Source organism: Vigna umbellata, chromosome 5, assembly GCF_029865625.1.
Source record: "Vigna umbellata cultivar VRB3 chromosome 5, Vumbellata_1.0, whole genome shotgun sequence".
NCBI lineage: Eukaryota > Viridiplantae > Streptophyta > Magnoliopsida > Fabales > Fabaceae > Vigna > Vigna umbellata.
The window spans coordinates 3602173-3614940 of NC_142169.1; the positions used below are offsets into that span (position 1 = coordinate 3602173).

The 12768-nt window shown below is 32.0% G+C and overlaps 1 pseudogene; it reads right to left on the reverse strand.

Annotated features, from left to right (window-relative positions):
* Positions 1 to 9955: 9955 nt before the first annotated feature.
* LOC124822780 (sugar transport protein 10 pseudogene) lies at positions 9956 to 11072 on the reverse strand (annotated as a pseudogene).
* Positions 11073 to 12768: the final 1696 nt, after the last annotated feature.

Sequence of the window (12768 nt, forward strand, 5' to 3'; positions counted from 1 at the left end):
ATCGAAGGCTCCAAAATTGTATTTATAGAAAAAAGGAAAACCGTTGGGAGCCACTAATGCGCCCAACTACTCCAGTGCCCATCACGTCAAAGCCCCCAAGAGTTCGACGTGATACCGGTACAAGGACAATTCAACTTCAATAAATTGGGCTACATATTGACGTTGATGAAATTATATTATTGGGCTATATATTTTTGAAAATTTTAATTGGGCCTGAATCTAATAAGATTTTATGCACAACTTTATAAATACTAGATTTGAAAACGCACTCAGTGTTTTCTAAACTGAAGAGTTACAAACCCTAGAAATGTGAAAGATGTTCCAAAATCTGATCAGAAATGGCTTCTTCATCATCATCAAGAAGAAAATGGAAGGTTGCCCAGATTGCAAGGAATGCTAATCCTATAGGTTGGATTAGTGATGAAGACATTCGAGGGAAGCTTTTTAGTCTAAGGAAGATTAAAAACGTGGTTTCTCATAGATATCTGAAACTGGTGAGGGTGTTCTACTCCAACTTAAGATGAGTTATGAAACATTTTGTAACACAGCTGATCAAAGAGGTTTGGATTGGGATTGTCGTTTTTCACCCGATCAGGAAAGAAGGCTTTCTCTTTCAAATATGGATTGGTCATCAATGACTTATTGGATTCACCATGATAAAAAATGATGACCATCAGCAAGTCTAACCCATCTTTGAATCTTGGAGTGCAAACAAAACAAATTTGACAAAAACTGAAGAAGATGAGTGGGCTAGATGGTTATGCTGTGAAAATAGATTGTATGTCAGAATCGCTCAAAAAGATACTTGGAACTCAAGTAAATTGAAAGTTGACACAGTCATTGACAAAAAATTCTAAGGATTGAAAAATCACCGATCAAAATGGAAAGGAAGGTGATGCAAACAACTAGAAAAGGATAAACAATAATTCTACAACAAAAGAATATGGATTTTCGTTATTTGATTTTAACTTTGCAATCAGTGGCTTCTTAAGCCATCTTTTGTTTTGCTGGTTGTAATCATCTTTTGAATATTAATGAAATTCTCTTTTGGCAAACATTAGTGAATGGTGATTGAATTGTTTAAATTGATTAAATCACTTGTATGATTTTAATTGAACATTTTAATGTTACATCATTACATTGCATATTCATACTCAATCTGTGATAATGGTTATTGCAGAATATACCATTGCACTTTTTTTTAGAACACCAATAGTATGTCAATTGGTAAAGCTACTCGACGTGATATTAATAGAAAAATAAAGACAAAAAATTATAAAAAATGATATTTGATAAAGAAAGATTTATAGGGAAGCAAATGTTTGGTGAAGGAGGAGCAATGTTTTGAAACGAAGAGGTTAACATCAATTTCTTTAGACTTCGACGTATCATTGTCAGCCACATTACTCCCCTTTTAATTCTTTTTCCCTTTAAACAAACAGTAAACGTCCAATTCCTTGGGCATGTGACGTATTATTTGTTATTCGAACCCAAAGGTCGCTCCCTTTTTTATTTTTCCTTTTTAAATTCCAATAAAACGTCGAACTCTAGGGGGCTTCGACATGAATAGTTGTGAGCATTAATTTTGTGTTGTTACCAGAGGTTCTGAATTGACTCTGTAAATATTATCTTTAACTCTATACAATTGCACAGTTTGATCGTTTTTGAATGATTCATTTTTTAAGTTTTCCTAGAGTTGTTTTCTCCGAAATTAGATCCACTGATTCTGTAGAAAACAACTTCAAGAAACTTAAAGATTGAATCATATATACAATGGGACGTCTACTTAATGATGATAAATGTTGTTAGTAAGAATCGAAGAGATTCACGTCAATCATTGGCACCACTCGACCTATACTTTTATATGGAAAAACGCAGTTGGTTGGGCTTGATAAATGATGTGATAGAAACAAAGAGATCCATGTCATATACTACCACCACTCGACGTCCAGGTATATGGGAAAAGGGTGTTGGTAGGGCATGATAAATGGTATGTTAAAACAAAGAGAGATACACGTCCAATGTTGACACCACGCGACGTCCACGTTATTTGGGAAATACATAGGGATGTCTTTTTTCTTCAGTATTCGACGTAAAATTATTTAAAAGATTTCTAAAAGAAATCCAATTTTACATAACATAGGTTCATAAATGAAAACGAAACAAAGGAAAAACATAATAACACTAAACATAGGACAAAATGAAAATCAAACGACAAAAAGATATGCGGGATTATTAAAATGTAAAAGGATTTTTGTGAATGGAGGTTGTAGCGTTTTGAAAGGGTGCAAAATCCAAATCTTTCAATGTTTTTCTTTGGATTTCTATCACTCTTTCAAGCTCTTCGCAATGACAAAGAATCAAACCACAAGGAAATTACTCGCTTTTGTGAACTTGAAAAAGATGATAGAAAAACAAAGAAAAGCATAATAACACTAAACATAGGAAAAAAAATGAAAATCTAACCATGAAAAGATCCACGGGATAGTTAAAATATAGAAGGATTTTGGTGAATGGAGGTTGTAGCGTTTTGAAAGGGTGTGAAATCCAAATGTATCAACCTCTTCTTTGTGTTTCTATCACTCCTTCAAGCTTTTCAACATGACAAATGATCAAAACCACAAAGAAATGACTTGTTTTTGTCACCTTGAAAGAGCAGATTCACGTCAATTATTAAAAAATGGGACATCCGCTAGAGAGTCTGTTTTAAATTCATAAGTTTTAACATTTTCCTCTGGTTTTCTACCACACCTTCATCGTTAACAAAGAAATGTCTTCGTTTGGTAGAGGAATTGATAGCAAACCAAACGAAAAAGTTAACATGAATTTGGTTACGGAAGTTCTGTAGTTTAGTGAAGGAGGAGTAACGTTTTAAAAGGATGCGAAATCCAAATCTATCAACCTTTTGCTTTGGTTTTCTATACTCCTTCAAGCTTTTTTGTGTCCTTGAAGGAGATAACAGAAAACACAAAGAAAAAAATTAACAGATGAATTTATAGCAGAAATTTTATAAATGGATGTCTACAGGTTATCTAAGGCTCTGAAACTGTATTTATAGAAAAAAGAATGACAGTTGTGAAAGGCCTGATATGGGGTGACCCTTGCTTCAATAATAAAAGGCAGTCTGAAGGCAAAGGTCGCTCCTTTTTTTCTTTTTCCTTTTTAAATTTGTTGAAACAATCGGAATTGATATTGCGCAGGGGAAATAACAAGACTCAAAGTACGATACAGATTGTTAAAAGCAAAGAGCTTGTTCGGTCAATTTTAAAAAATGGTTCCTTTAATTTTCTCTTAAACGTTTTATCAAACAGTTGATGTGAAGAATATGTAAAAAGTGTATGGAGTAGAAAAAATCACACAGTAGATTTTTATCCTGGTTCGAATCAAAAGATTCTACATCTAGTTGTTAATCACTATAAAAAGTGATTAACGATTTCACCAAAAACAGTTTTACAGATTACAAAATAGTGAATGAAATAAGAATGGTAAAACCTTCCTTCGACGAACGAACGGGAAGGAAACTTCCTTCCACAAACGAACTAGAAGCAAGCAGCGAACACTTTCCTTTGAAAGACGAACTGGAACAGTGTAGCAGAAAATCTTCCTTCGACCAACGAACCAGAAGAAAAACAGCTCTGCCAACTTGAAGATAACCGCTCTGATCTTTGACACACAAATCGCGAGCTTCTCCTATTCACAAGACTTTACAAGAGCAATGAACTAATATTTTGAGAACTTCCTCATATCACAATGTATTCTCAAGTGACTTAGATTCACCCTCTAAGGGTTTTTGGACCACTATATATAGCTCACAAGTATGAATTTAAAAAGACACAATACAACTTCTAGTGATAATCGATTATTGTAAGTAATAATCGAATATTGAAGTTCGTTACAGGATTTTCAAAAATGTGATAATCGATTATTCTGAGGAATAATTGATTATCTGCGAGACTTGGGCAATTCTCATCCAGACCAGGATAATCGATTATTTCAAGCAATAATCGATGGTTTGCGAGAGCAATGGTTTTTCAACAAGGCTCATGATAATCGATTATTACATCACATAATCGATTATAAGCGCAGATATCCTAAAGATAGTAAATTTCTAAGTGTTTACATGTTCAAGGTTATTCCTAATACATTTCCAATCTACAAAAGTGCTTTTAAATAAATTACAACTTCATTCTTCGAGTTCTTCACTTGAAGCATCATCAAAATTATTATCTATAAAAATACCAATGCACCTCATTGTTAACAAAATTTCCATAGAACGTCAAACTCTAAGGGACTTCGACGTGAAAGGTTTGTGAGCATTCATTTTATGCTATTACCAGAGGTTTTGAATTGACTTTATAAATATAATGTTCAACTCTATACAATTGAACAGTTTGATCGTTTTTTAATAATTCATTTTTTAAGTTTTCCTGAAGTTTTTTTATAGGATGGTTTAAAAGAAAAAATTAAAAACATAATTTCTAGCAAATAAAATGTCGAACGCAAAGAAGAACCTGACGTTCTGTGGTTGGCTTAAAAGAAAAAGAAAAAATAATAAAAAAGTAACTAAATAATAAAACATCGAAACCCGTATAAAATGACTATTTATAGGTTGATTTAAAAGAAAATTAAAAGTATAACTGTTGACTGTAATATACAACGTCCTTCTTTTGTTACGGTTGACGTCATATTAATTAAATCAATATTTTGTATTTATTTATTTTGTATTGGACGTCAGCTGTTTCCTTAGGGATGTTATGTGATTACGACCATCACGTCCAACCCCAATTCACATGACGTTCTATATTGGTTTAAACGTCGAGCCTATAAAGTTGACAACGTTCTGTTTGGTTTATAAGAGAAAAGAAATAAAGAATAAAAAAGGGATTCACTTGCTAGCATATAAAACGTCGCATATTTGTCATGGTTGACGTCAAATGTGGGTATGAGTAATACTAACAGGAAGCAAACCACTAATTCGGTATTTTTTTTATTTTGAATTGAACGTCAGATGTTTCTTTAGTTGACGTTATGTGATTCTAAGGTCATTGTTTAACGTCAATCTAGGCGTTGTTTGACGTTAATACATTTTAGATGGTGACCTGTTTTAGTAAATGACGTGGAGCGATTGAATTTATTTACGAAAATGTCACCGGTCACTTTTAACGTTGGATATTGAGTGGTTGGACGTTGAACACGTGACGTTATACGTAGTTTTTGCACTAGTGATAAAAAAATCAATTTATGTATTAATTTTATAGTTTGAACCATAAGAAAAACTAAATACAAAATTTTAAGAAGAAATTATGAATAATTAAATCTTAAAGAAACTAGAACTAGAATAACTATTTTTTAGATTATGAATTCAATTTAGGATTTTACTTCAAACAAGATGTTTTGTTAGCATGTTTGGAGGAATAGGAAAGAAAACAATTTCCAACAAAACAACTTTTTCCCATTGTTGTTGTGGTCGCCATGATGGTGTATGAAAATATTTGTTTATGTTGTGTTTATGGTCCTCATACAAAGTTGTTTTACTTGTTTATGGTATGTTAATGTTGTGCTTATGGTTCCCCATAGTGTTGGAACAACCAATATCACGCAGCGGAAAGGGTTTTTAAAGTGGAAAGCGTGTTACAGTCAATAGCCAAGTTAAAAACAATGAATGGTTCTTTTTAAATTCGTGATTTTCTTTTAAGACTTTTAACAAATAGTTGGTGAATAAAGAGAGTAGAGTAAGAGAAAATCACACAAAGTATTTTACTTGGTTCCAATAAAAAGATTCTACGTCCAGTCGTTAATCACTATGAATAGTGATTACCCTTTTTTCTAAAATGTAGTTGTACAAATTACAATCAGGTAATGAAATGATTAAGAACAGAAAACACCTTCCTTCGACAAACGAACGGAAGAACCAACTCAATCAAGTTGAAGAGAACTACTTCGACCATAGATCCACTAAGCGCAAACTTCTCCTATTCACAAGACTTGATATGAGTAACACTAACACAACTTCCTCATAGCGTTTCTATATTTTCAAGTGGCTTAGATAACCCTCTAAAGGGTTCGGTAAAAAATATTTATAGCCTAGAGGTCAGAAACTGAAAAGACTTATTATAAGTTATAATCTATTATTTGTGTCCGTTATGGGGTTTTCAAAAAGTGATAATCGATTATTCTAAGGAATAATCGGTTATTTACTTGACTAGGGCAATACTGACTCAGACTAAAATATTGTATTGATAAAAATAATTTACAATATTTTAATTTTCAAATGTAAAGTGTGCTTATTTCAAATAATTTTATTCTTACTTGCTAACACAATATTATGTTTAATTATAAGGTCCATGTTATAATGATATTGCGATATTTAATGATTGATAAAGATAAATCTATTCACAATTTATTTGACACAAATGAATTTTTTTTATTTCTTGGATAACCGAAGAGGTATATTAAACATTGAGTTAATGATTAACTAATATAATATATATATATATATATATATATATATATATTATATAAATAAATAAATAATTATATATATATTGAAAGCCAAGTCCAGATAATAAATGTATTTTAAAAAAATAATATTGTTATTATCTCCTGAAAATTAAAAGAATAAAAAACAAAATAGTGAGTGTATTATATATAAAAAAATGAATTTATGTATTAATTTTTAATTTCAACCATAAGAAAAACTAAATACGAAATTTTAAGAATAAAAGTTATGAATAATTAAATCTTAAAGAAACTATAACTAGAATATCTATTTTTTAGATTATAAATTCCATTTAGGATTTTACTTCAAAACGAGATATTTTATTGGCATGTTTGAAGGAATAGAAAAGAAAACAATTTCCAAAAAAAACAAACTTTTACGTATTTAACTTAAATAATAATTTATTTTTTATGAGAGGGCCCTTAATTTTAGTTCCTATTATTATCATTTTGTTTATACTACGAAATTTGTTTTTCTATTAATAATTATGTTTTCGTTTAAGTTATCAATAAATATTGATGATTTTATAACACATCATAAAATAAAAAAATATTATATTGTCGAAGGTTAAAATTTTCATATTTTAAGTGTTAAGAATAGTTATAAATAACATTTCTTTCAATCAAAATATTAGCCAAAATCATATATGTCAAAAATTGGATATAACAATAAAAGATTAAATATGGTATTATTGCAAGAAAAGAAATTTTTTTTTACTATTGTGTAAAAATCGCCATTGATGTTACTTTGTGTAATATCGTATTTTGAGTAGAGTTATCGAAACGAGCCACCCGGTTCAACCCGCATCAGTTCACCACGGGCTGGTCACTTAGTGAGTCAACCCAACCTGGCTTATTTATTAGCGAGCTAGAAAAATTCGAACCCGGCCCAACCCACCACGGGTTGGTGGGTAAACGGGTTGGTTCACTCGCTCACTTAATTACAATTTTTTTAAAATAAACAAAATTAAGGAACTTAAATAATTTTTTCAACAAAAAAAATAATAAATATTTTTTTATAAAATTAAAATTAAATTTTAATAAAATAAAATTAGGTAGGTGGGTTGGTGGGCCAACCCGGTCCACCACGAGTTCAACTCGCATGAGCCGGGTTTAAATGAGCCGGGTTGAAATCTGACCCGCATAAAAAAATACATTTTTTTCAAACCCAACCCGGTCTAAACCCGTGGTGGAGTGGGTTAGCCCGCGGGTTGTGATCCATTTTGACAACTATAATTTTGGGGATTAAAAACTGTTTGAAAAATTATATCATATTCTATTTGATTTAACAACTATTAAAAATATTCAACCACAAAAAGTTGTTTAAGGTATATTTTTTTTTCTTTTCAAAATTAAAAAAAAATATTTTTAATTTCTATTCATGATTTTCATATTCAATAATTCAATTATCTTTTTTTTAAAAAATATATTTTATTTGATGATAATAATTATTATTAATAATAATTTTACCGTTATAAAACAATTAGTGGTTTAATTGTATCAAATAATGAATAGTTATTTTAAAATAATCATTCGCATACATAAAATGTAGTAATCTATAAATTATTAGTTTGAGTTTTTGGATTTGGTGTTGTTATCAGATTAATCACTTTGGATGGTAAAACATGGTTTAGAGAGGAATGTGCACAGAACTATGTTATAGATGTATTTAAAATTTATGTGATTTTGGTGGGTTTGATACAGGGGAAATGAAATGAGATTGCAACTATTGAGTATCTAGGGTGCATTAAATATATTTGGAGATTGATGATTGCATTATTAAATTGAAAAATGCTAAAATGGGTGTCAAAATGACGTTAAAGGATAACTTTTAGAATTGAATTTATGTGCAATAATTTGAAGATTTTGATGAAATTGGTGGTTAAATGGAGATATTAAAGTAAAGTTTTATGACTAAATAAGTTTTCTACATATTCATGGTTTCATAGTAGTTAGTCTAATTTGGGGTTATTAGTAACAGGAAATTGAGAAACTAAAAAGTATTTTTAAGTGTGTTGGTTTAGACAGTGTAGTTTAGGGGTTGATATATTAATATGATATGAATAAATGCTTAAACTTCTGTTGGATACCGTAGAACCATGTTATTTTGTTTTGATTTTGAAGCAAAGTTTAAGAAGTGATTTTGTGAGTATAGATATGACTTATATAAGTATTTGTTAAAAGTCTCACATCAACTTGATATAAGACTCATTCACAATATATAAGTGGATGTAAACCTCATCTTAGAATTTAATTATTTTCTTTGGTTAAGTTAGAATTAAAGTCTACTTCTCAGGATGGTATGTAAGTCATCGGTTAGAGTTTATCCTTGTTTGTTGGGTTTATTATATCACCTCTATCGGATCACTATCAAATCAATCACTATTGTCTAGTCCCACTCTCGAGATATATATTCCTCAACATGAGGTGGGTGTTGGATATCCCATATCCACTAGAGACAAAGCCAAATTATAGTACATAAATGGGTGCAAATTACACCTTACAAGTTGATTTTGTAAAATTGAGTTAGGCTTAAAATCCACTTAAAATATATGCTGGAAGTCCCACAACAGCTAGAGATAAGACCAATTTATTGTATATAATTGGGTGCAAACCTTACCTTACAAGCTGGTTTTGTAACATACAATTAGGCTTAAAGACCACTTAACATGTTATATGAGTCGTGGGTTATAATATGTTCTTGAAAAATTTTATGATTGTTGGGTCTATTGTTCCAATTACTATCAAGCGCTATTGAACTAACCATCAATGTCTAATCCCGCACATGAGATGTATATACATCAACGTGAGCAAGGTGTGTTGAAAGTCTCACATCTACTAGAAACAAGTTCAATTCACAACTTCTAAGTGGGTTCAAACCGTAGCTTACAAACCAATTTTGTGGGGTTGAGTTAGGCATGAAGTCAACTTCCTAATAGTTTTTTTAGGTTCGATTTATCTCGTTACCGATGGAAATTGTTAATTGAAGTAAGAATTTTCTAGAAGTAATCAAGGAGAAGCCAACACTAGATAATTATTTAAAGATAATTGAGAAAGGGAGGGGGGATTAATTAAGTTTAAGATTTTATGACAAGATTGGATGGTATTTTGAGATTTTGGGGTAGGGTATGCCGACCTTTGGATCGATAATTAAGGAAACAAATATTGGAAGAATTACAAAAGAGTTGTATTAGTCTGCATCCAGACATGATTAAGATGAATAAAATTTTAAAAGATTCTTTCTCGTGAATTGGATGAATATAAATAATTTAACATTAAAATTACACTTCAAGCAAAATCTAGCAAAATCCATATTCTATGATATTATTATAAATATATAAAAAATATTTTTTGATGGATTTGGTACAGGTAAATGAAGTTCTTGAATAATCTAATTTCAAATTGAAGCTACACAAGGATGTCCATCACTGACTACATCATCCGAAACGAATTTCCTTCAAAACCAATGTGATTTCCAAACTTTGTTCATTTCTTCAATTCGAACATTTCTTGTCTCGGGTAGGAGCAAGGCAACAAAAATGGTCATGATAAGCACAAATACAACAAAGAAAAAGAAAAGACCAAACTTCAGGTGACAAAGCATGGTTAGGAAAACTTGAGCAATGACAAAGGTAAATAACATGTTTACAGCAACATTGGTGCCTTGGCCCGCAGATCGAACCTCAAGAGAACATATTTCACTAGGAACCAACCACCCAAGGGGACCCCAAGACGATGCATATGCTGCAACGTATGCGCATATAAAGAGTAAAAGAATACTGGCTTCTCCATTGGTAAAATAGCCTCCAACACTCACCCCAAACTTTAGAGCAATCACGATTCCAACATCAAGCTACACATATTATGAACTTCAAATTAGTTCTTCATGCTAGCAAATGACTTTAGGGATAAAAGTGTTATTTTTTAAATATTAAAATAACAAAAAAAATTATCGATTAAGTTAAGGTTTCTACCTGATAAATAAGCATTTGAATGCCCCCTTCGAGGAACAATATCCTTCTTCCAAGCTTGTCCACAGAGAAAATGGAAACAAAAGTGGCAACCACATTAACACCTCCAATGATAATTGAAGACATAAGGGAAGTATCATTACCAAAGTCTAAAGTTTTAAAGAGGACGGGTGCATAAAACATGATGACATTGATGTCAGTGAATTGTTGGAAAAATGGAATCAAAGAGCAAAACGTGAGTTAAGGTCTATATTTTTGTTGTATAATGTTCTTCCATGGATGTCCCACACCTTTGGTTGCTTTAGTCGCATTAACAAGGTCTTGGAACTCCTCATCAACATTATCCATGCGACAAATCTTTTTCAACATTTTCTTAGCTTCTTCTTCTTTACCTCTTTCAATTAAGGAGTTAGGGGTGTTACCTAAGAAAAGAGATCCTACACATAACATGATTGTAGGAACTCCACCAACACCTAAAGAAATTCTCCAATCATATTCTAGTTTGGCAATGCCATAATTGATAAGGTTTGCAATCAAGATACCAATTGTGATCATCATTTGGAATCCAATGTTAAGTGCACCTCTTATCGATGTTGGAGCCATTTCAGACAAATACACATGTACAAACTATTGGAAATAATACTAATAAAAAGAAGACAAAGGAAAAGTTAAAAACAATTTAACCATGAAAGTCTCTACATATTCATATAACCAAATTTTAAGGCTTTAGAAATGATACAAAGTCTCACCTGTACATTATCCAACACCAAAACCAAGTAATAATCGACCTAGGATGAACATTTCAATTTTGATGGCAAAACCATTCAACAATGCACCAACAAGGAAGAATAAACCACCTGTAAACATTGAGGTCTTATGTCCCATCATTCTTATGGTGGTGGAAGTAAAGAAAGAAGCTACTAATGCAGCAAGATATAAAGAAGAGGTGAACAAAGTAAGGAGTTCATTGTCAAATTTGCAGTATTGACTTTCATGGATAAATTCATGTTAACACTCCGACAAGTCTACTGAGTCGTATCAAGTAACAAACACGGTAAGACCAAGTATCATTTCCCTAGAGACTCACGACCTAAACAGTTATGTGATTTCTTGATTAAATAAGACTTGAACACAAAATCTTTTGGTTTAAAATGCAAATACAGAAAAGTAAATATGTATGCAACTTGATCAATTGGACAAAAGTGCAGAGATGAACGGATGAATTTGATATTATGGGATGAATATGTTGTTGGGGTTAGATTTCACCTAGTTTGCTCTCATGTATATACAAATACTACTTCTTCCTTAATGTCAATGTCATTACCTAAAGTACTTAAAACCCGATTCTTCGGCGAAGAAAGCCTATCCTTAATTACTAGGTCACAATTCCTTGCATCCCTAACAATTAATTCTACATTACAATTAGTAGCTTAAGACGACTAGAACTTATACTCCCATTCCTGAGCAATACTGCTTCTGGGAATAATTCTCCAGAACCTGAATTGTAAGATACCTTCCGGTACTCATGAAAATCATACATCATGCTAATGAATGAGTTAAACAAAGCAAGCATTGAGTGAAGAAGAATTACCCTAATAATTAATGAAAGAAGCATATATAATTAAGAATCAATTCAATACATGAGAGTTTACAATGGTTTACATCATTCCCCAACAACATATAGAATTTAGTTCCCATTGGCATGGTGAAACTAGATGAATAATGGAAAACAATGAAAGATAAAACCCTAGAAGTTGAAGATAGGAGCTTCCGCATACAAATCTGCCTCCAAGGGATCAAAGAGTATGTTTTTGCGCCTCTTCTGTCAAAAGATACAATCACTAGGATGTCCAAGTCCTTAAATAGAACATAAAAATAACAGAAAATGGGTCCAAGCCCAGGAAACTGGTGCTCAATGCCCCACTTAGGGCGCCCAAGCGTGCCGAATCATATGACGCTCAGGGTTAGCTCAAAAGGAAAGCAGGCGTGGTGCAACTCGAGGAAGTGGCACTCAACGCCCCAAAAAGAACGCCTAGGCGCGAGCCAGGGACTTCCAACACCGAAGGCTTTAGAAAAAGGGCAGCCAAGCATGAGACAGTGTACTCCGGCGCTGAGGACCCCTAAAATGGCGCTCAGCGTTGTGTGATCCTTCTTTCTGATGCTTTTCCAGCTCTTCCTGAGTTCCAACTCCTTACTACTTCAACTCTTCTTCCAAATCATCTCAATTCCTGTTGAAAACAAGGAAATCTAGCATAAAATCATTAACTCACCTTAAACTCTCTTATTCACACAAAAATAT